General features: G+C 35.3%; 1 protein-coding gene across 10 annotated transcripts in view; it reads right to left on the bottom strand.

Moving 5' to 3' along the window:
• Positions 1–24,179, bottom strand: part of LOC118181547 (uncharacterized) — a 422,387-nt gene that overhangs the window by 351,046 nt on the left and 47,162 nt on the right. The window lies entirely within an intron of this gene.

Here is a 24,179-nt window from a genome sequence, read left to right as displayed (position 1 = left end):
TTTCCCCATTTTTATCCTTTTTCGAACAACACACTTTGCACTATCTTGTAGGCTCACGTTTCGCAGGAATAGGAGGAAAATGGGATATAAAATGTCGTTCAGTAAGACGGGCAGGGTTATCTATTGTAGGTGGTCTGCCAACATTCTTTTGTCCAGAAGCTGCATGATCATATTTATGTAAAAGCTCTTCTACAACTTGGATTCGAAATTCTAAAAATGTAATACGTTTCCCAACTACATTTTTATAGAGCAAATATGAGTACCTCGTCTATTAAATGTAAAAGTATCTTTTTATAATATTTTATCTGACGTTTTCGGATTGTTGGATGAAAGGATATTTTCTGATCACAGCGATCTACACCACCCATAGTTAGACCGTAATTAGAAACAATCTTCGGCTTGAGTATATCTCCATTTTTTATTTTTGAGGCTGACCATGGAAGTATCATGAATACTGCTCATCAAACACACATCCTTCATCTTCGGTTGAAGAATCTAAATCATCTATATAACGTTTCAAAGAACTGGACGCTATTTTACAACAAAAAGATCCCATGCACCTTGAACCAAATAACCTCTAACCTTTGAAATCTTCAGTAAAGTGCTGTCATCTATTGAACTGAGCGCACATTAACTTTTCCCGAGATACAGTCGGGTTTGAAAAGAGATGAAGCCGAAATAAACGTCTCCCGATATATATTCGGGTATAACAATACGATGCACTCAAAAAAAATTACCCCGAGTAATACTCGGGCGTCACATTTTCGAACACTAGTGCTGTGCCCGAGATTATCTCGGGCATGACAGTTAAAAGGTTAAGCGGAGGAATTTAACAAATGCAGCGATTTCTGTATTATTGCGAAGTACGGTATCAAATTTGAATTTACTTAGTAGGACAGAAACTAAAAATTATCTAGTAATTAATGCCTAAATTATCAATTAAAAATTAATGTTAAAATTTAATTACTTGAGAAATAAGGAAATTTATTTTTCATTTTTATAAAAAAAATACTACTACATACCTAATGAAATTTTAAACGTTTATACAGTACTGCTGTGCCTGCATTGTATAATTCGTATGGTTCGTCAACAATCTGTGAAATGTATTTTCAAGTTCGTAACATTGTTTGTAGTCCAGCTTTCAATTCAAGTGTTCCTCTTAGAGTTTGCAGTGCTTTTCTTGATTCAGCTGAGTTTGGCGCTCAGTCACTTTTCTTTCGTTATCACCTGTACTATAAATTTCAGTTTCTTTTAACACTTTCTATAATATTGTACTTAGTGCTTCACATGCTATCTAAATATTATCCTGATTTCTCAATATAATCAATATATTCTAAAACGAATTTTCATAATTTCTCTCACGGATTTTCGAAATATTAGAAATAGCTTCCCCTTTCCCTGTGGTTCTGCTAAATAAAAACCAAATTGTTTTAAACTGTTTAACGTATTTCTTATCCATATTAAGAGCACAATAAGCCAACTTAATAAGCTTGGCTTGCACTGGAAAACAAATATATTTGATTGAGAAATCTTCAACTATTGTCAAAGGCAAATACATCAGCAAATGTTAAGTAACTTAAAAGCTGATTCAATATTCTTTACTTACAATATATAGACAGACAAGTACCAAAATTCTAAAAATAAAGTTGTGTTTGCTTACTTACATATTGCACTTCATTATAAAAAGTAACTTTAAATTTGCACATTTACAACCAATAACACATTTCGGAACACTTCAATGGAAACTTTTTCTAAGGGTTGAATATTTTTAATTCAAAGATATGTTGTCCAGCCAAAACAGAAAGTATAGCTTTGAGTGAAATATTTGTTGCATGCCTTATTCGCAATATATTTTCATGTGGAGATAAATAAAGAAGAACTTATATCACAGGAAGCATATTCCCGACACTTAGATAAACTTTTAACAACCAATTTAAAATACATAACTTTATGTTTTATATCTGAAATTTTGAGATGGAATTTTTCTCTGATATAATTTTTAGGTATTTTATCCTTAGCTAAGATAAAAATTTACTGCAGGCAGAATTTTTTTGGAGGCATAAATGTGTGAGCTACAAAAGCAATTTATATAAGTGACAATATTTTAATTGACTAAAATATAATTTCAAACGCTCAGATAATGTTTATGGGTCTCGTATGTTACCAGCGAAATACTGATAGCCCATTGATTCAAAATCAACCGTTTATAAAGAAAAGGAGAGTTTTAAAGAAAAATTAAATGTTAAATAAAATGTTCTGGGAACCGGGAGGCGTTTCTCTTTAAGGACTATAACTTAAATAACACTGCAGTGTTTATTCTTTAATCCTTTTACATGGTACTTTTAATTTCCTAAAATGATTTTGTTATTTTTCTACCTCTCATTTTAAGGATTAAATACAAAATTCATTAAAAAATTATTTTTGAAATGATTAAAAAATAATGTTTAGTATTTTGCCCTTCTTGTTTTGGCCATATATGCCATCAGCCTTTGCTTTTCACGTTTAGTTTAAAATTTTCAAAAGAAATTTAATAATCATAATTTCAAGCGTACTAACATGCTCAAATAATTACTCCATTAATAAATTTGAATAAGTATTACTGTTAGCTTATTAGTTATTTCTCCCGCCTTGTTAGCATGCCTTCGTGGTGTAATGGTCAGCACATCTGGCGCGTATTCTAGAGATCCAAGGTTCGAGTTCCGGAGAGGGCACTGCTTATTTTCCATGTCTCCTGCTTTGAAAAAAACCTAATGAATCTACAGTGGCACCCTAACTAAAAAACGTGGTGGATGATGATTTGTTACCACCAAGATTTAGAGAATGGGTCCCCTTATCCCCAGTCGCTCTTTAAAAGCGGAAGTATATAAGGTATTTCTCCCGTCTTCTTAGCATGCCTTCATGGTGTAATCGTCAGCACAACCGGCGCGTATTCGATGTGTCCGAGGTTCGAATTCAGGCAAGGCCATTGGTCATCTTTCATGTCTCCTGCTTTGAAATAACCTAATGTCTCTACAAGCTTAATTAAAAGTTTCATAATACCATTATAAGTCAGAAAGGAAATCATTAAAATGTAGCTTTGCACTCGGTTTGCTATTGGAACTTTGGTTCTACAACCTTACCAGACAGAAAGCGAGTTATCGCTATGTCTAAAAAGAGCATGATAAAGAATTACAGATGTTTAAAAAACCTTCTCATTAAACTGAAATTTTAACAAAATAAGGGACATCAAGTGCTAAAAATACCACCATTTGCGGCAACGGAATTTAAATAATCACAGGTGCATGTACAGGTAAAAGTAGAGGTCCCGAATTCGTGCCCATGTATAATCAACAATATTCGTTTGAAACTCAGTTTTGTTTTCTACAGTATTACGCAAAACGTAGGTCATCCTTAAAATATTTTATCAGTAATTAAGCCTTATAGCCATTTATAGGTACAGCTACAGGTAAAGGTATAAGGGACACCAGCGATGTTCCATAGGTCAACTCGCAATGCATTCCCATACTAACTAACTATTAAAAAAATCATCCTTTGTTAGAGTTTACAAAGAAATAGGCGATTGAAGCTTTCCAATTGATCTAGAGTTTACCTATTAAGGTACATCGTGCAATCCCATCGTAGTACTTTGGAATATAAAAATACTACAATATAGTCTCAATACAATTGGAAATTCACAAATTGAATGGAACATCAGTTTTGGTGTAAAAACATAACAGATAAACATAATTAGTACACAAATAAACATATTGAGAAAACTATAATAAGTATTGGGAGAACAATGTCATAATATTCTGTAATAATAATACTTAAGAGGTAAATGTCCATGGGGGTTACTTCAGTTATAAGAGGTTATCACAATTTATAAAGTTCACAAGTGGAATCATTTTGCAAATATTCACAGGATGTAAAAATTCACTAAATTTATGCAGTATGAGAAGTTACACTTGACAAAGATCTAGGCCGTAGGAAGAGAGTCGTTGCATATGTTTTTTTTATCTTTAATTAGAAACCTTTGGAATGCCAAGAGATCTATTTGTAGGGATTTTATGTGAATATCTTCAGTTAAGGGGCATGAAAAAGTGTAATGATCAGTAGCCTTAGACTACACATTTAATTAATCTAAGCTAAAAGCTGGCTCAATTAATGTACTGGAGCGTAAGCTTAAAATATCAGCTGTGATAGGACGCAAAGCCAAAATATTATATTTAGATAGAACTGGCAGAATTTTAACCACGCTAAGCGTATACCAGAATCTCTCTCTCTCAAGATCCCAAACCATCAGTTTAAATACACTACACGCTAATTTGCATTCTGGAAAGAATTACGGAAAGAAGAAGTTAAAGTAAAGGTCAAAATTATAATAACTGGTTAGTTTAACCCTTTGACTACGAATTAAAAAAATACCCCGTTTTCTGTCCAGGTGAACAAAATATGCCATAAAAAAGGTAAATTTACCATTTGGGATATTTTTGACAAGCGGTTTTCAAGCCAAAGCCTGGCATGGCATAATGTCCCAGCCGTAGTTAAAGGTCGGATACATATGTCCCACACATAGCGATTGACTTACTATAAGCACACCTATTATTCTGGAAAATTTTATTACATGAAATAGATTTTACATCGTATGGTACAGGGTAAAGCATCCTTTGCATAACCCAACATTATAACATTTGACAACTTATATTTGTTCTTTTCTTTATGTTTCTATATATTCATTTGTCAACAACGAGCACAACGGTGTCTTGACTTTCCAAATATTAGAAGATGATCCCTAGCATTCGGTAGATTCTAAGTACTTTACACAGTAGTAATTTTTAAACTTTTAGCCGGACATGTGTTGTTGTTGTTGCTTATACTCATTTGACTGACGTAGTCAGCCCAAGCCCACGAAATTCGTCATGGCAAGGAGCGCTAGATTACGCCTGCCGTTGGCAACAGTCTTGAGCAAATAACAGGTGACAGTGAGATTTGTCTCAGTCCCACCAGCAATTTTGATGGAGAGCACCCCTGGGAGGGGGAGAACGGGTCCGAGGGTTTCCCCTTCACCAAACCGCACGTGAGGACTTTCGGCTCGCCGCATATTTAGAGTGCCAGAGTGCCGCCATGCCGCAGCGACTATGTACATTTACAAACATCCACGCCTTCTCCGAGATTGGAACCCGGATCCTTCGGTACGGCAGTCAGCGACGCTAACCCCTGTACCAGTTAGGCGGCAGTGGGACAAGTATGTCCCGTTAGTAGACAAAGGGTTAACATAAGACTCTTACAAAAATAACAAAAATAAACAACTATTCGATGAGCTGTAGTTTAACTTATATATTTTTTACTGTTGCTGAAGCACTTACAGCACGCACTTGAACACATTTTCTTCGGAAATAAATAACATTTTCCCTAGAATCTTAATATAAAAGAAAAATAAAATTCAATGTTTAGTTTAACTGACCCTATGACCCAAAGTATCCTCTTCTTTGGGATAAAATTACGGCCTAATATATTGTTTCGAAAGGCTATTAACGTCTATCTGATGATGTTCAACTCATTTACTTCCACTTCGCTTCTCCTTATAATGACGATCTAGTAAAAACTTTCTAAACTTGAATAGGTAGCTCTTAAAATTTAAAACCAAGAGGGCACGTAATTTAGAAAAAAATTATTTTTTAAAGCGACGTTGATGACAACCAGTCTCATCAATCATGTCCACTGCGATCACCCAAAGTTACAAAAATCCTTCCCTGCAAAAGTTGGGAACATTTTTTTCCCTTTCTTTAATCAATCACCGGGCTCTCATAGACATGCAAGACGGTGATGCAAAAGGGAAGAGGGAGGAGAGAAATAAAAAAGGTAAACATGCAGGCCGTTAATTGAGTGGTGCTGAAAACCGCAAGAAACAGAGCTTGTGGAACTATTTTAGTTAGTGGGAGACCTGTACAACGACCATCAAGAGATAGAGGTCTGGCTTCGCGTAAAGGAGCCAGTGGTTGACAGAGGCAGGTTAGTGATTGCCTTAGCTCCGTGGTGAGCTTACAATATTTTTCCTAACGGTGGAAAATTATAGATTTAGTTTAGGTTTGACGAAGAATTTTGAAGTAAAAATACACACGCACATGTGAAAGACACTTAAAAAGTATAGGTATTAAATAAGACGGTTCCTGAGGAAATGTTTGAGCATTCTGACATAGTTATTCATCATCAAAAAGAAACACGCAGCTGCCCATTTAAAAAAAAATTATGGTACGAGAAAAGAGTTTACATTATTATTTTTAAAGCTTATGTCTTCTTTTTCAGTTCTTAAGCTCTAAAAATGTTGTAAAACAGAACATAAATGAAACGAGCTGGTGCTTCTTGCAGAAGCATGAAGAGTAATTGTCAGTATACGTTTTGCAAGCGAGTTTCTTTCTTAAATAATCACACAGATTTACGCATTTATGAAATTCTAATTTTCATTTTTATTGGGCAATGAAACATCTCCTCTCTATACTGAACGTAATGCATCCATATAAGAAATATTCCTATTGGTTAACAAGAGACAAAATATATAAATTCCACTGAATTTACTGTGGTACAAGGCCTCTTGAAATAATAACTTTCAAATATGAAAGGTGTGGTGTGTTGTGGTGTATTTAATTATGGCAAAGCCCACTAGGGCTATCTACCTAAGGGAAGGGATACCTTCGTGGAGGACTTTCTAAGAGATCAAATATGAAAGGATCTTTCCCTATATTTTTATACAAATGTAAATCTCTGTTTTACATTTGTATAAATGTAAATCTCTGTTTTAGCAAGTCTGTTTCATAACTTTAGCACTGATTGAGAAATGTTAGGTATATATACTTTTAAATAAATTAAAACAATTTACATTTTATTTATTCGGAATCAGATACCTTCCCCAAGAGAAACGCTAAACATATCTGAACATTTATTGTGTTTACTTATTCGGAATCAAATACCTTCCTCAAGAGAAACGCTAAACATATCTGAACATTTATTGTGTTTATTTATTGTGCCAGAATAACAGAAACTGAATAATAAAATTCACTCACACACACAAAAAGAAAAAATTTGTATTTTTAACTTTAAATTAAACTGTATTGTTATGAATTATGTACATAGATAAATGATTTTTGTGCAATAATATGTGAAATTGTTATAACATGAAAAATCTAGAGATAAGCTATGTCGGAAAAGTATGAATACAAAGCCAGGTTCACTTAACATTGAATAAATGGGTATCTCGGTAACTTAGCTAGAAATCGCCAAATTTAGAGACATTTCAGTCCGATGCCCGCATAACGATAAGAAGAATTGTTATTGAATAAATGTAAATCATCACTATATTAGAAGCAACCGTAATTCGACCCTCTTACTGCGTTCCAGTAATTTAAAACAGCAGAAAATACTAGAAATATCTGGGCGGCAGGTTGAAAACTATATAAGTCCCGAGAGAGCATCGTTGTTGCTAGCTGTTACTTGAGCATGAACTGAGATATCGCCGGGTTAGCTTTCTCTTTAGGTGCGCTTTGCATTGCGTTGTGTTTAATGTTCTTAGAAGTTTGAAGTATAACTACTGACTGTACTGTGTGTTACTGTAAACACCTGTACGAGTATTTCTGTGGAAAATTCCAGGAATGGTTCATTTGATAAAAATAAATGTTACTAACCTATTGGACTTGTGTGCATTCAATCTATTGCAACACCATACGCGCACAACAGTGTATTTGTAGAATGTATATTTAAACATCGGCATAGAAATAAGTAAACTCAAAGTTAAATTAAAGAATAAGTTTCTTATTTTCTTTTTGCGCATAGGTTTTCAAAAAGAATTCTTTTTTTTTAACTTTAAATTGCGCATGCTTTGAAAAGTATTTTATACTTGTGAATAATTCGTTATATATGAAATATATTTTCGTTTCAATAATATAAATCCGAGGATAAAATATAAGATGCTTCTATTAGTTTACGGGAATTCTGAACTGAGTTTCTGAGTTAAATGCCACTAGTGACGCTCCACCTCCAAGGAACAGGTCTGATACATTGTAACATAATTACGCAGGGGAAATTCCCAAACTAATTTCTTTCACTTGCACAAAATTCAAACGAATCTATCATCAGATAATGCGAGAAAGGACGGTTACATGTTTCCAACACGCTTTATTTGAAAGAGATCAAATGCATTTGTCTTATCTTAATAATAATCCATACATGCATGTTTCCCTGTTCTTATCTCATAGGTAAAAGGCGGCCAACCAGCGGCCGAGCGCTAAAGTCGCTGAACTGGTAGTTCGCTTCGAGGGTCGAATCCAGCGAACGGGCTGACTGCATGGACGTTTTCGTGGATTTCCCCATGTGTAACGTGCAATTTGCAACAGATGCTAAGGCTCAACAGCTCCCGCGAGATCTCCATAAAATGGGTCAAAGCCCACGTAGGCATCCTTGGTAACGAGGCAGCAGACCAGCTTGCGAAGGAGGCAGCTAACAACATTGCAGCGCAAGAGTTCCATCGCCGTTCCATCGCCTCCCTCTTACCTCAAACGTCTACTCAAGGATCAAGGATGAAGCTACCCGCATATGGCAATCAGAGTGGGACCAAAGTGACACAGGCAGGAGAACTTATATGTTCTTCTCAAAAGTGTCCACTGACCGCACTATAGGAATTGCGCCATTGTCACACTACATCTCCGGACATGGCCCTTTCCCTACTTACTTCTGTAGGCACGGAATGTCAACTACAAATGTATGTGTGTGTGGCAACGTAGGCACAGCCGACCATTATGTCTACCAATGCCCACTTACGTCGCAGTACCACCTGCCTACACCATCCAACAATGAAGAGGCATTCTACCGCTTCACTATCAAAAATAAGACTAAGACAAATAAAATCTGCCGCATTCTGAAGGCAATAACGGTATTAGGGCAAGACCTTTGTCAGCCTACTTAATATGAAGCCCCTCTCTGAGTCTGCAGCATGCATTTGTCAGCAACATGTGTACTTGCATGTCTTGTCAAGTGTTCTGTTCTCAAGAATTCTTCATGTACGTTTTTCAGCAATTCATCATGTACTTTAGTCAGCCAATTGCACCACGTGTATCTATGCTTTACTGTGTGTACAATCAGTGTCACGGATGTCATATCTTCAGCCATCTATCATCAAGCATATGCTATTATACTTCTTTGTGTGTACCTTGTACCACGGGTGACATATCTTCGGCTATGAATCATCAATCATGTGCTATTATGCATCTTTAATATCATTAAGTGTATCATACTAATGTTTATCTGCATCATTTAATTGTCTGCATCTTGTCTACACGCAAGTTTTGTTTGTGCACTATTGTCGTTTTAGCATCATGTGGTCAGTACACCACAACATGTATATTTGCATGTCTTATCGTGTGCACTATTAACCGCTCTGTGTACTATTAGTATTTTCGCATCATGTATCACCATCATCACATTACATCACGTATATATGAATGGACAATTGTCTGTAGTATCAAGTCACGCGTGCCGTATCATCAACTGTATGCTACTATGAGTCCCATAATTTTTATGTGCACCATATTAATGTTTATTTTCTTCATGTGTCTGCATCATTTAATCGTCTGCATCGTTTATATGTGTACTATTTGTCATCGAGTATACGTTCTGCATATATGTGTGTACTGCATCGTACAGTGTGAACTATTAGCACCATTACGTCAAGTACTCTTGTCACTATGCTGTAACACGTATCTTTGTATGCTCACATGTGTGTACTATTACCTGTTATGTGAATTACTAACTTTATTGCATAATGTACTATTACCATTATATTGCATCCTGTATATCATTGTATCATGTACCTTAGTCCTTACTTTGCATGTTGTATATCTACGCGTTTTCTTGTGCGTACTATTATTATCATGGCTTCATGAACTACTGTCATCACATTGCTTCACGTATATATGCATGCCCTATTGAGTGTCCTCTCAGTATAACAAGCGCTGTTTAAATAATTACGTGCTATTATGCGTCTCATAACATCATCAAGTGTTTCGTTTTTATGTGTCCACATTATATAATTGTCTGCATCGTGTTTATCTATGTGTCTTCGGTGTTTATTTAGTTACGTGTAGTTTATTGTATCTTAGTGTACCTTTTTGTGTTTTTAGTGCTTTATGTGTTTCTTCATGTTTTTCTTTATATGTTTCCATTTATGTTTTATGTTTATGTCTTATTTTGTTCTACCTCTGTAACCATAACCTTCAGTTGTCTCACGTTCTTACAATGTACTACATGTAGTCTAGCCCTTGTATGGCCATGTTAACTTTTAAGATCCTAATAAACTCCCGGGGCGGCCTCATGGGGCTCCAGGGAGTTGTTGCCTCTACACAGTGGAGGACGCGGTACATATGCCTGTTTACCTGTGTTAGACACCAGGCACCCCCGTCCTCCGTTACCTGTCAACTGTGTAACGTGCATACGAGGCAGTTTCCCTTAGAAAGTCCTCCACGAAGGCTCGCCCCTGTTAGACAGATAGTCCTTGATACTCTGCCATAATCTCATAAACGAAACCAAACCAAATCATAGGTGAAATGTAGTCAAAAGGTAGATGTTTTTGCAGCGTAATAGCGAGTACTATAAATGCGATTTTCAAGGGAATAGTTTTCAAACGATCTACAGAGAAAGACAATCTCAAAATGCACATCCAGGAAGCAACTGCATATCCAAGATTAATGCTGATTAGTGCAAGATTAATGCAAGAAAAATGCACATCCAAGATTATTGGTTCTATAATCATGACAACACATTTGATTAGCCCATCAGCGTCCGAGTGGTTAAAGACGCTGAACACAGCTAGTTCGGTCCGGGATCCGAGTTCCGGCGAACGGGCTGGCTGCATGGGCGTTTTCGAGGTTATCTATCTCCCGTGTGTAACATTGATACGAGCCAGTTTTCTTTAAAAAACCTTCCACGGGGCATCTTTCTCTTTCATTAAGCCACCTTCTCTCTCTCTCTCCATCCTAAGAGCGGAGCACGTAATTAGTAAGAAACACAGTTGATTGTTCCCGCTGCAGAATTCTGCAAGTCTCCAAAGTAGCGTCTGAATTATATATGACTGATGGTAATTCTTAATAATCTAGATTTGGCCAAGTCTCCTTCCCTCTTCGAAATTACTCTTTAAGTAAGCATGCAAGAAATTACAACATTTACACCTCGCGAATCCTTGTGATGCAATTACGCATCTTAGTGGGTGAAAAATTCGAGAGCGCACCAGCTTCCCAGCGGTTAAGTTGTTGAACATTGGTAGCTCGTTCCGAGGCTCGGCCAACCAGCGGCCGAGCGGTAAAGTCGCTGAACACTGGTAGTTCGGTTCGAGGTTTGAATCCCGCGAACGGGCTGGCTGCATGAGCGGTTTCGTGGTTTTCCCCATGTGTAACGTACATACGAGCCAGTTCCCTTAGAAAGTCCTCCACGAAGGCGTCCCTCCCCTTTAGGCAGCCCTCGAGGCTTTGCCATAATCACATACACGCACACGCACGCACGTTCTGGGCCTCAAATTCCGTTGAACGAGCTGTCTGTGTGGATGTTTTCGTGATTTTTCCCATGTGTAACGTGCATACGAGCCGGTTCCTTTAGAATGTCCTCACCGAAGACATTCCTTGCTTTAGGCAGATAGGCCTTGTGTGCTTTGCCGTACTTAAATAAACCAAACGAGAAAGATCTCAGATTTAATTTCTGGTAAGAGAGCAGTTTTTTAGTATTTCTTGCCAGGAAAAATCCAATATTCCTTACAATTTGACTGCTTAATACAAGAAAAGAGCAAATACATCAGATTAAACATATATATATTTAACACTCTTTATGCGAGTTTTATTCAGTGGCCTTACAGGATAGTCTAATTAAAGTACACGTTTCAGCAAAGAAGAACTACCAAAAAATAGTAAATATCAATAGAATGTTCTCGAGTTTTATAAAATGAAACAACTCTTTTGTACTACTGAAATGAAAGATGTAAAGCTGCATCACGAATTTGATAGATACGAATAAATACAAAATTCGCAGTCACTGAAATATCTGATCCATCGATAAAAATGCTTTCCGTATTTAAATATCTACACGCTCACTTTTATTTCTGAGTTTATAAAATTTTTATTTAAATCCGGCATCCATCTTGTGACAAAAATTTCCAATCCATAAAATATAAGGTAAAATTTATCATTCTTTCCTGAAAGGCAGACACCGTGAAAAATAGAGTTTTTTATTGATTGAGATGCGCTAGCTTATAAAAGAATTGCAAAGGTGTCGATCTAAAAAAAAGTCGTTTTTGCATTCATGGAGATCTTTATTGTTTTATGTATTGCTCAGGCGCTGTTTTGCATTTGCTATAAACATTTGGCTCGTGAAGGCCTCGCAATATTTGCCTTGTTTTTTGTTTCAAGATTCCAAATGGTGAGCTATTCATAAGTATGCCTGATGATTCTAAGCCTTTGTTTATCCGAAATTATTCATTTTACTTATATGTTTATAAATGTTTTATTTCCAAATTATCTCTTTCTGTACATTACAATAAGTGTTACATTTTTTTTTCATTCTGACAGAAATAAATTATTCGTATTAAATTTACAATATAATATCTATAATCTGCGATATACATATTTATCGGTTGAAATAACTTTAATCAATTAAATCTTATTTTTAACAGATATTTTCGCCTTCGTGGTGTAACAGTTATGTTATGTTATGTTATGGAGAAGTGAGGGGGCCACCTAATATGTACCCTAAGTAAGCAGGTATTAGCCCCACACACTAACTAGAAAACTAACAACATTCTGGCATCATTCCGCGAGTCGTGATGAAATTTGTGACTCCAGTGAGCACTACAAGTACTGCCACCGGCGGCGGCATCAACGATACTCCTAACCTTTCAGCGTTAAAAATTAGGCACATTAGGCGCCTATTCGAATCCTGGCAATCCTGGAATTCCTCAACTTTCAGGTCTCCTGCTCTAAACTTCCTATGCTCTACAGTGGCGCCCGAACTAAAAGGTGGTGGATGATGATTCTTCCCCGCCAGGATTTGGCCATTAGGTCCCCTAATCCATACTCGCCCTGTAACGGTTAGCACACTCGGCGTGTATTCGAGAGGTCCAGGTTCGAGTCCTGGCGAAGAGCACTGCTCATTTTTCACGTCTCCTGCTTCAAAAATCCTAATGTCTCTACAATTCCTCAACAAATGGCTTTGCTGTGTAGTTGGAAGCACGTCTGGTAGCAAATGGTTAGACTGGCGCACGAATGCCTTAGAGGAAACAACGGATTTTCTCACGTTGCGTTTTCCTAAAAAACTTAAATGACTCTACAACACCGCACGAACTAAAATGTGGTAGACGATGATTGTCTCCGCTAGGATTTGGCGACTGTATAACAGCACAGCACATCAAAACGGAAACTGCACGTATTTTCATTAAGCAATTTAACAATACATGATGCCTGGATAGGATAAAATCTACAACCAAATTTATGACAATAGTATCTGATATTGTCCTGATTCTACATTTATTATATTTCTTGATAATTATCATAGTCATTTCATTACAGATGAGAGAATTTATTGATAATTTAAACTAAATTTTATATTTATTGTGACTAATAATTTAAATTTTAGTTCAAACTTTACTATAAGTCTTCATTCTCCTAATTGTCAGTGCCAGAATAATTAAATTTGGTATCGCCCGTGACATGAATGCCAATTCTACTTTGAGGAGGAAAGTGTAAATATCGAGGTTTTAGAAGGGTAGTGAGAGAGTTGGGCTCGAGCAGCCGTCTCTGCCGTAGGTACAATTGCTGATTGCTGGTTCAAGTGGCTTAAATGCATTTATCTGCTGCCACTAGTTATAGAGGGGGTCGAAGGTCGGTATCTCGCTGAGCCCTGTAGATTAGTTTAGCACTTGTTAAAAATTTCAACTTTTGATTTTCAATTACCCGCTTTTTCAGTTATCGCCCAAGTAGAGGCGAAGTTTGTTAGCGTCGAGTTGACGCAGTATAAATTTTAAAGAGTTAATAAAGGGTTTGAACACTTCTTCTGTGTAGTTTCATGCTACTCCAGTATACAGATAAAAGTTAACCCGCCTGGACACTACAACTTAATTAATATCAGGCTTATCAAAATTTACGAAATCTTTCCAGAACTCAGTAAAATGGATCTTTAAACTCTAAAAATGGGTTACCTATTTTAAATGCTCATGTTACCACAATTTTATCAAATTTAGAGATAGAATTTGCCTACAGATCAACGGAATTCTCAAGGGCACGAATTATTCAACTTCAATTTGCAGTCTGTACCTTTTTGTACAAGAGTTCAAATTTACGCAAAGTTGTAAGCAAAATGAAACATTTAATCTTACTTTTAGATACATAAATGACTTTATAACTTTCAATAATTCTGGTTTCAAAAACAAAATTGATTACCTTGACCTTAAAATTCTCAGCTCTCAAAGAGTTAAACATTTTAATAAGAAAAGACATTTAAACTTTCAAATCAATCTTTTATACATTGTAATTGTAATATTTATAGAAAAGCAATTACTAACACAATTACTAAGCAGATTCTGAGAATAAAAATATTTGAATTAATGCTGAAAGTCTTTTTCAAGAAATTTAATATCTTCAAATTACAGTTCTTAATAATCAAACTTCCCTTAATTCTATCTATCTAATTCTCTCTAAATTACATATTAGGTCGTTTTAATTTTTCTTGTTACTTATGATTACTATGATTTTTTATGTAAATACTTAAACTAAATTTCGAGGCATTTATTCGCTGAGTAACAGTTGTAAATATCCATGTAAACATGTAACGGTTCCTCGATTTCTGCTACTAATATATGGCCATTCCTATTCTAGTTCTATTATGTGCCAAGTAGGTTTTACTGTTACTTTCCTTTTTCGTTTTCACAACTTTTCCTACTCCCCATTATATACAATTGATTTAATTTACCATTATTTTATAAATGTTTATTATTAAATTAAAATTAAATGCTACTTTTAATAAATTCAATATCAATTCTGAATTAAATTTTTTCTTATTCCCACCCTAAATTTAAAACATTTAAAAAAAATTAATAAAAAAATCTGAAAGGTTTCAGATTTTAAATTACGTCCAAAGGGGCGTTTTTTTAACATTTTGCGTGTTAACTTTATTTATTAAATATCATGTTCTTCGCATTTAAACCATAAAATTCAGTCCAAGAGTAATATCGCAAAATAATTTTAAATTGAGCATATCTTTAGAATTTCCCATACACAGTCTCACGCGCTGGAGATAAAAATGCTTATTTTTTCGTACAGTGTTGCCATTGTTCACTTTGAAATCGTTTAGTTTGTTAATCGAAAATTCGTTGAAATGCTAGAAAATATGAGTCGATAATAAAACAAATTTCAAATTCAAATTATTGCTTCCACATGCCCATATTCTATGGAAGATTATGCTATTCAGATTTTGGCGGCTCTAGGTGCCGTTGTTTTATTACAATGCATACATACATTCATGCAGTTTTTCATATTTAATTTCTTTAAGGTTTCTTTAAGGCCTTTAAGGCTCTAAAATTTGGTGGCAAAAATTTGAAAATTGAAACAACGCTCTTCGTGAATCGATCCAAAATGCCGAAACGAAATTAACAGTCCTTTTGGGCAAATTGCCCCTTTGGAAAAATAATAAATATAGTTTAATTTAATTCTTATTTTAGTAGTTTCAATTTTTACAATAAAACAATTTAATTTCTGTACTTAACTACATGCAGTTTCGTGGATTATCTTTCCAAATTTTTATTGTAAAGTTTTGATAGAAGCTTTTCATTTTTTGCTATTCTATTTAGTATATAATTATTTCGTTTTCAAAAAATCTAGGATAATTGCCTTTAGAATCATTTCCCAAATTTGAGACTTATTGCTTCATTTGATTTTACCTCTATTTCGAAAACAGATGTTTCCACAAACTAATTTTTAGTAACGACAGTCATACACACAACATCAATGGAGTACTTAAAGGTTCTGCTTTTCGCATTTAACCTAAATTCTGAAAAATTAATAAAGAACAGACATAAAAGAAAGTATAGGCTATTTGAACTGCTTATCGGTATGAAAATCACATATAAAGAAGACTTAAGGATCAATGAAATATTAAAAGAAGAGTACTTAAATCAGCTAATGAAAGAACATGATGGCATGAGAAATGACGCAGGAAGAAACATTCTGAAGTTACAAGAAAACAGGAAGCAGTTCAACAGGATGAAAAAGAAGCCTAAACGTAAGAAGATAAATTACTTAGTCGCTGTTCAGAGAGCCTTGTAACGGAATAGCCGAGGCCCAATTTTACGATTCTTTCAAAGTCACAGCGACCAAATAAAACATCCGCTGCAGCTGACCACATGAAGCCATGGTCAAGTGACTCACAATAATTTTATAAATTGTGAAAGTACCAGATAATTTTTCTTTTTTTCTTTTGATTTTCAGATTTACCTGTGATGATGACGTTGATACTCGATGTCCATTTTGGCGTTCTGGACAAATGTCCGCCAGGAAAATCGAGCTATGGTTGCAGCAACACCAACCTGTTGTTCGTCACTTCTTCTAGAACAAAACCCTCAGCGTAACTCAGCAAGAGAAGGACTTCAAGGAAACATACTTAAAGAGAAGAAGACGTCTTCTAGAGCTAATGTGTCCGCAATAGAAGATGTACTGTGATCAGTTATAATGGGACTTTCGACTCGATGGCAAGGCGCTCTCGAAGTTACTGACGTTTCAGATGACGTTGACATTAACTGAATTTTGGATTGATACTGAATTGGCGTTAATTGTGTTTCATGCTTGTGTAAAATGAACGCTATAATGAAATAATCATCTGACAATAAATGGGAATAGCGATTTAATTTGAAGAAATCCTGTTTAGAGGTGATAACAAAGAGTTGAATTCTAAAGATCTAAAATGTTGGCCGTTGTTTAAACCCTTGTATATATTTCTATTTTTCCCTCTTTTTCGTCCAATAAATTAGCTTACTTTAAACTTTTTCCATTAAATTAACTTTTCCTGCAATTAAATTAAGTCCAAAAAAGTATCAATTCATTATTATGAGTTAAATAGATTTTGAATAGCTTTAGCGCCAGTTATAGGCCTTTTTAATTTACTTTTAATTATTTTATTTTAAATTTACATATATATTAACACTTTAAATATTACTAATACCTAACATTATTATTATTTCCAATGGCGGGTACTAGCGATGAGAAGCGTTGGCCACTACTAAGGCCAGATGCGATGGTCATTTTGTTATAGAGACATCTAATAAGTGGGCCACCACTGACTCCTATGTGTGGCAAACAATTCATATCCATGTTTTCTTCTTCTTCGGGATCTGAACTCGAGCCTTCGTACGGCAGTCATTGTCACGAACCACTTTCCCAACTGGGCGACACTAACACCTAAAATATAATCGCTCAAAATAACGTAATGTATCAAATAGCTCAACTACTAGATGAGGCACTGAAAATAAGTGAGCATTAATATTGCTTCTAAGTAACATTTTCATAGATTTAATTCTAGCATTTCAGTCATAAATGTATTCCTTGGGATCAAATAGTGATGCGTTAAAGTGAAAAATTAACGCTATTCGTAATAGTTCTTTAATTCTCAGCCATTAGTAATCGAGTTTAAGTAGTATGTTTCGGTGTTTGTTAATTGACTTCTCTTAATGTAATTACATTCGTTCCAAACTCCAAAGAAATATTAAATTAATCTTTTGCGATTATTGATTATTTCTAACTCAATTGGGAACCCATCAGCTCCTTGAAATAAAATAAAAATGCAATAAAATGATGAAATAAGTTTAAGAGAGATATTTTCTTTTTCATAATCCGAATGAGTAGCTACAAGCTCAGATTCTTAATCTTGGAAAGAATTTTCATTTCCATTACCACCTTTCATTTCTCTTACGAAAATCTCATTTCCCTTAGAGGTTTGAAGTTTTTTAACTTTTCGGTATTCCTGATTACAAATCAATCAGCACCAGAAATTCTCACAATTTAATTACTTTCCCATTAACTGCAGGAGTTCATCATTACACTTAACATTAAAGGAAGCAGTATGAACAAAATACGGATAGAGTTTTGTCAATTATATTTCTTGCAGATGCAAAGATATTTAGGATTAATCAAGCAGTTCTTTCAATATAATAAATACTCACATTCCCTAGTCGTACCTGTGCGATAATTAAAAAACGATTAGGGGTGCAGTTTTAGTGTTTCGAAATCGAATGTATGGAAGAAAGATACATAATACACTTTGCATATTAATTACATAATTAATGACTCGATAAGAAAATTAAATACAAAAACGTTTTTGTAGAGTAATTTTATAATTCATTTTAAGTTTTAATTTTAAAAGTTTAAATTTTTGATATAATTAATATGTTACTTTACATCACATGTAGTTAATTTATAGGAACTAATCTTTTAGATGCTTTAAAATTATTTTGTTAGCTAAAGTAGGGCAATTTTGCCGAGAAGGGCTATTAACTTCGTTTTGGCATTTTGCGTTGAATCACCTTTCAAATTGTTGCCGCAAAATATTTTTGCCCTGCATTATATTTAAGGAAACTAAATGATGAAGAAGCTGCATAAATGTAGGTATGTTTCTAGCATTGTTTCTAGCGACGGTTCCTAGAACCATCAAATTTTTAATAACGTAATCCTCCACCCGAATCATTCATTAACTCTTTTAATATGCATAATATTTATTGAGATTTGCCTTCCAATCGAACACATAAAAAAAAATGCAACATTTCAGGGAGTTTTCTTAAATATTTAATAGCACTGGATTCACACAGGTATTCGTTGTTGTTTTAATTCTTTTAATGTGAGAGGACCTGGATTATTTACAGCAATTCATTTGGGACAAAGGTGTAGTAAGAGCCCACTGTTGGCAGAAATCGAGGGCACCTTTCAGTTGACAATTCGATTTTTACGCTGCTCCGTCCAGTTGTGAAGGGACAGAAACGAGAACCTCGAGAACTGATCCCCAGTAAACACATTCTAAATTTACAATATTTTGACTACAAGCCTCAAAACATCAAAATATTTTACAGCTTTTACTTTTGTTTACAGAAAAACATTAAGTTAGTGTACACTATAAGATATTTTCTCTCTCCTTTCTGCTTGCCTTCGTGGTGTAACGGTAGCACTTTCGGCGCTTATTCGAGAGGTTCAGGTTCGAGTTCCGGTGAGGATATTGCTCATTTTTCATGTCTTCTGCTTAAAAAAATCCTAATGTCTCTCCAGTGGCGCCCGAACTAAAAAGGTGGTGGATGATGAATCTTCACCACCAGGATTTGGTGAATGGGTGCCCTAATCCCCAGTCACCCTTTGTAAAGGGGGAGTATATAAGGTATTTTCTCCCACCTTTCTACATCCTTTTGTATGTAGCACACTCGGCCCGTTTACATGAGGTTCAGCTTCGAGTCCCGGCGAGGGCATTGCTCATTTTACATGTCTTCTGTTTCAAAAAATTCTAATGACTCTACACCACTTATGTAAATGCAAGATTGATACTGTGCGTGAGGCATAGTACCTGTTTGTTTCTGTTAATTTTATTAACACTGGTGAACTGAGTTCCATTTCAATATATATTTAGTGGATACCCAAATTCATATTCAAAGAAACGTCTGTACTCTTAATTTTTTTAACGACTTGAAATTTTCTCAACCAGTTATAATTAGTATTGAAATAATAGTCTAACAGCGAGCGATTTTCCTATTATTCAATGGGGGAGGTTGAATATTAACAGAAATATATGAATCCTTTTGCTTCATTAACTGACCAAGGCAAAGAATGTGAAGTTTACATGCCTAATCGATGCCTTCGTGGAAAACGTTTTTATGCAAATTACCTCGTGTTAATGTTCTACACCAGGAACACCATGAAAATATTTGTCCTGTCAAATAGGATCCCGAGTCGAATTACCAGCATTCATTTTTCTATCATTTACAGCGGATTGTAATTATTATATTGTAGAGACATCAGGTTAATTAGAAGCAGGAGATATGAAAAATGAGCTTGACCTCGCCGGAAATCGAACCACAGACCTCTAGTATATGTGCCCAGCGTTCTGATCACTGCACTATGAAGGCATGCTAAGAAGGCGGGAGAAATATCTTATATACTACCTCTTTTAAAGAGCGACTGGAATTTAGGGGACCCAATTGCTAAATCCTGGGTGTGGAAAATCATCATCCACCACCCTTTTAGTTCGGGCGCCACTGTAGAGACATTAGGTTAATTGGAAGCAGGAGAGATGAAAAATGAGCAACGCCCTTGCGGGAAAACGAGCCACGGACCTCTGGAATATGCGCCCAGCGTGCTGTCCACTACACTACGAAGGCATGCTAAGAAGGCGGGAGAAATACCTTATAATATAAATGCAAATTATTCAAAGGTCTCATCTATGCAACCACTGAAAGGCCTTTCAAAAATTCGGGATGAGATAATAAGAGTAATGTAAAGGAAAATCACACTCGAAGTGTAAATTCACAGGATATGGAATATACAATATGTCTACATTTTGTATTTAGAAAATTAAATTTAAATCACAAATGTTAAAAACGAAACTGTTTATGATTTCTAAGCAGCAGGTAGCTTGAATTATCATCTTAATGAATGAGAAAAGGTATGTTTGGAAAACAGGGTAGATTTTGTATATCCTATGATTACAAAGTATACATTATAAAAAATGAGCATTTGGTAAAATTTACATAGTAATTTCAGCAAAATTGTAAATATATTAATGGGTCTTATTGGGTATCAAATTCATTAGATTTAGACCGTTTTGGTATCTAAGGACAAAATACAAAAAAGTTCACGAAAGATTTGTCTCTAGAGACAAAAATCGAGCATGTTTCTGAAGACATATACATGTTCTATCCAGTAATCTACGGAATCCTCGCAAGCAATGCGCAAACCAATAATATACAATCACAAAATACTAAAGAGATGCAAGCAAACTACTAAATTTATCATCTTATCAAGATCGACATTTACTCTAACATTCTGAACCTCATTAAATATACCTTAGTTTTCCCCTTCAAATAATTCTTTTATTATTATTCATAATGCACTTTTTGGTTTGTATAATTATACAAGATACAAATGCAAATATAAGTGATGTTAATTCAGGTTTGGTGAGATATTTATATTCTGAATAATATATTAGAATTGCAAGCTTTCCAAAGAAATTTTCTTAATTATTTCATTTTTTAATAAAATATGTATTTCTTTACAGAGTGATATTCGCACTAATGACGAGCAAAGTGTAGGTAAACGTTTAGTAACTTAGTAATTGCTGCTACAGATCCATATAAAGATATGTATTCAAAATAGAAGAGCTTGAATAATTAACAAGAATTGGTTGTTGTTTCTAATGCTCACTTGCGTGACCTATAGTCAAAGGGAAGCGAAAGTTTAGGCCAGCCGTTGGCAACAGCCAGGTGACAGTACGATTTAGCAAATTTCCTTCTCCAATTTCGATGAAGAGCACCCCGGGGGGGGATGAGTCCGAGGATCTCTCATCTTTCTTCCCCTACCACCAACCTCAAGAGGACTTTCGGTTCGCCGCATATTTAGAGTGCCAGCATGCCTCATGGACACAAGAATTGGCAAAGTTTATTTAAGCATTTTTTTTGTTATCTAAATAAAAGCAACTTCTTATTTTCTTTCCATATGATTTCATTTCTAAATAAAATTCATTTTTAGGTATTTCAAGCAGATGTTGTTTATTTTTAGATACTTTTTTTTATATACAAGTTTCAAAGTTCGTAGAAATAATTAGGTTTATTCGAGCCAGGGACTGTGAGCAATCAACAATGCTTTCATCGGGATTTGAACCACTCTAAATCCATTTCAGGCTAGATGTATTACATACTGATCACTCACGCGAGGAGACGCTATAATTCTTTACATTCTTCCTTACTTATAAGGAGCAGTTACTCTTCATAAAAGTGACATTAAATACAGGTGGTAGCAAAGCCAAATTTTGCCCACTAAGTTTTGATTCGGTAGATAAAATTGTAGAGATATTAGGCTTCTTTTTTCGAAGCAGAAGATGTGAAAAACAAGCAATGTCCTCGCCGGACTTGAACCACGGGCCTCTCGAATACGCGCCGAGCGTGCTGACCATTACACCACGAACGCATGATAAGAAAACTGAAGAAATGCCTTATATACTCTCCCTTTTAAAGGGCGACTGGGGATTAGGAGACTCCGTCGCCAAATCCTGATGGCGAAGATTCATTATCCACCACCTTGTTTAGCTCGGGACCCACTGTACAGGCATTAGGTTGTTTAGAAGCAGGAAAGACGAAAGATGAGTGAGGCCGGTAGTCTAACCACGGGACCTCTCGAATACGCGCCGAGTGTTCTGACCGCTACATAACACAGGCATGCTAAGAAGGCAGGTGAAATATCTTATAAGATACTGCAGAGAAAATAGATGTTTCGAAGCCAAAGAATGTGATAAATCAACGGCACACTCTCTAACATACATACTATACATCTTTCGTTGTTAGGCGGACGTGCTGCCAATTGACACTAAGAAAGAACGCGCGGGAGGAATGGGATAATTCTTTACAACCTTATCTTTTATTAATGCATAACAATCACGTTTTTGTCGAATGAATTTTATGTCACACTATTACATTCCTCTTGCGATTTCCTTCATTGGGTACCTGTAGTTAAAATAATAGAAAAGTGTAATTTCTGTTGAGAAGTCCACATTTTACTCAAACGTTCATTGCCAGTTTCCGAAAGTTAAAGGAATGTTATTCTTTCCTTTACATTCTGCCTGTAGTAGAAAACAAAATAAATAATCTTCCGCAGGTTTGGCAGAGAAAGAATCCTATAATCCACTAGTTCCGCAACCATTCCGTAGCACTTCCTGATGGAAGCAACACCCAGCATATCGGTTTTCAGAAAAAAGAACAATTTAAAACCGTGCAAGGTATTCCTTCGGATGCTACAGCCACTATAATAGTAATCAATTAACGCACTAATGAGCTCTGCGCTTTCATTAAATAAGCCGATCCCGAGGCACAGATAATCAGATAAGGCCCGAGTTGAATTGAATGTGGCAGTGTCACTTGTAGCTCCGCTTGCTGCGAATTAGGGAGGAAAAGTTGGGAAACTGTTTCCTGGTCATTTGGTTTGTGTTTTGAAAATAACTTGTGCATAAACTGAGAGATTGAAATTCTACGTGAATGCCTGGGATTGCTATCTAATGGAGGCAGAGTTAGGGGTAAATAATGAAAAAAATCATACGATAACCACCACACAAAAATTAAAATCGCTTTATAAATGTTCACCCGCCTGAAAAATATGTAACTTTTCTTAATGACAAATTTTCTTTAGTGCAAAGTACTATAATCGAAAAAAAAAAAAAAAAAAAAAAAAAAAAATTGTGTTTTGTACTTTAATGAAAATATTCATTTTGGCCACTCTTGAATCCATTTAAAAATGATTTTGCGTGACATCTGTACCTACGGACAGAATGTACGACACTTTCTTTCTAAAATAGTATGGTGAAACAGATTTTAAATGGATTCAGAAGACACTTTTTCGTGACGTCTGTACGTACGTATGTATCTCGCATAACTCAAGAACGAGGAGCCTTAGAACGTTAAACTTTTGTAAGTGGCACTGCTATAACATGTTGTGGTGCATCTCCCTTTTTGGTTGCAATCAGCCGCACAAACGTATATGTATATATATATATGAATAATTGAGTGAGTGAGAGTGAGGTTTTTGGCGCAAAACCAAAGATGATTATAACGCGTCAAACACAAGGGGGGATGATCAAAAATTGATGAAATTAAAATATAATAAACAAAAACAGGTGCACTAATGTACCAAATTCAGAGGATGAAATCATATAAAAACAAAGTAACAGCACACATTAAAATCTAAGACACAATCTTCAAAACAAATTACATTAAGTAGTAAAAGACAGTCTCTTTTAAATAATAAAATTAATTACAATTAGCCTCTCTTCCGATTACACTGTCGAGAGGTAAGTCACGCTATTAAAATATTTCTGACGAAGACTATTAAAACATGGACACTCAATTAAAATATGACGGACAGATAATGAATAATTGAAGAAAGGAG

Source organism: Stegodyphus dumicola, chromosome 5 (genome assembly GCF_044657685.1).
Source record: "Stegodyphus dumicola isolate Sdum_Otavi_A_Nest chromosome 5, ASM4465768v1".
Lineage (NCBI taxonomy): Eukaryota > Metazoa > Arthropoda > Arachnida > Araneae > Eresidae > Stegodyphus > Stegodyphus dumicola.
The sequence above is the reverse complement of the archived record's forward strand: the minus strand, read 5'-3'. Positions and strand labels throughout refer to the sequence as shown.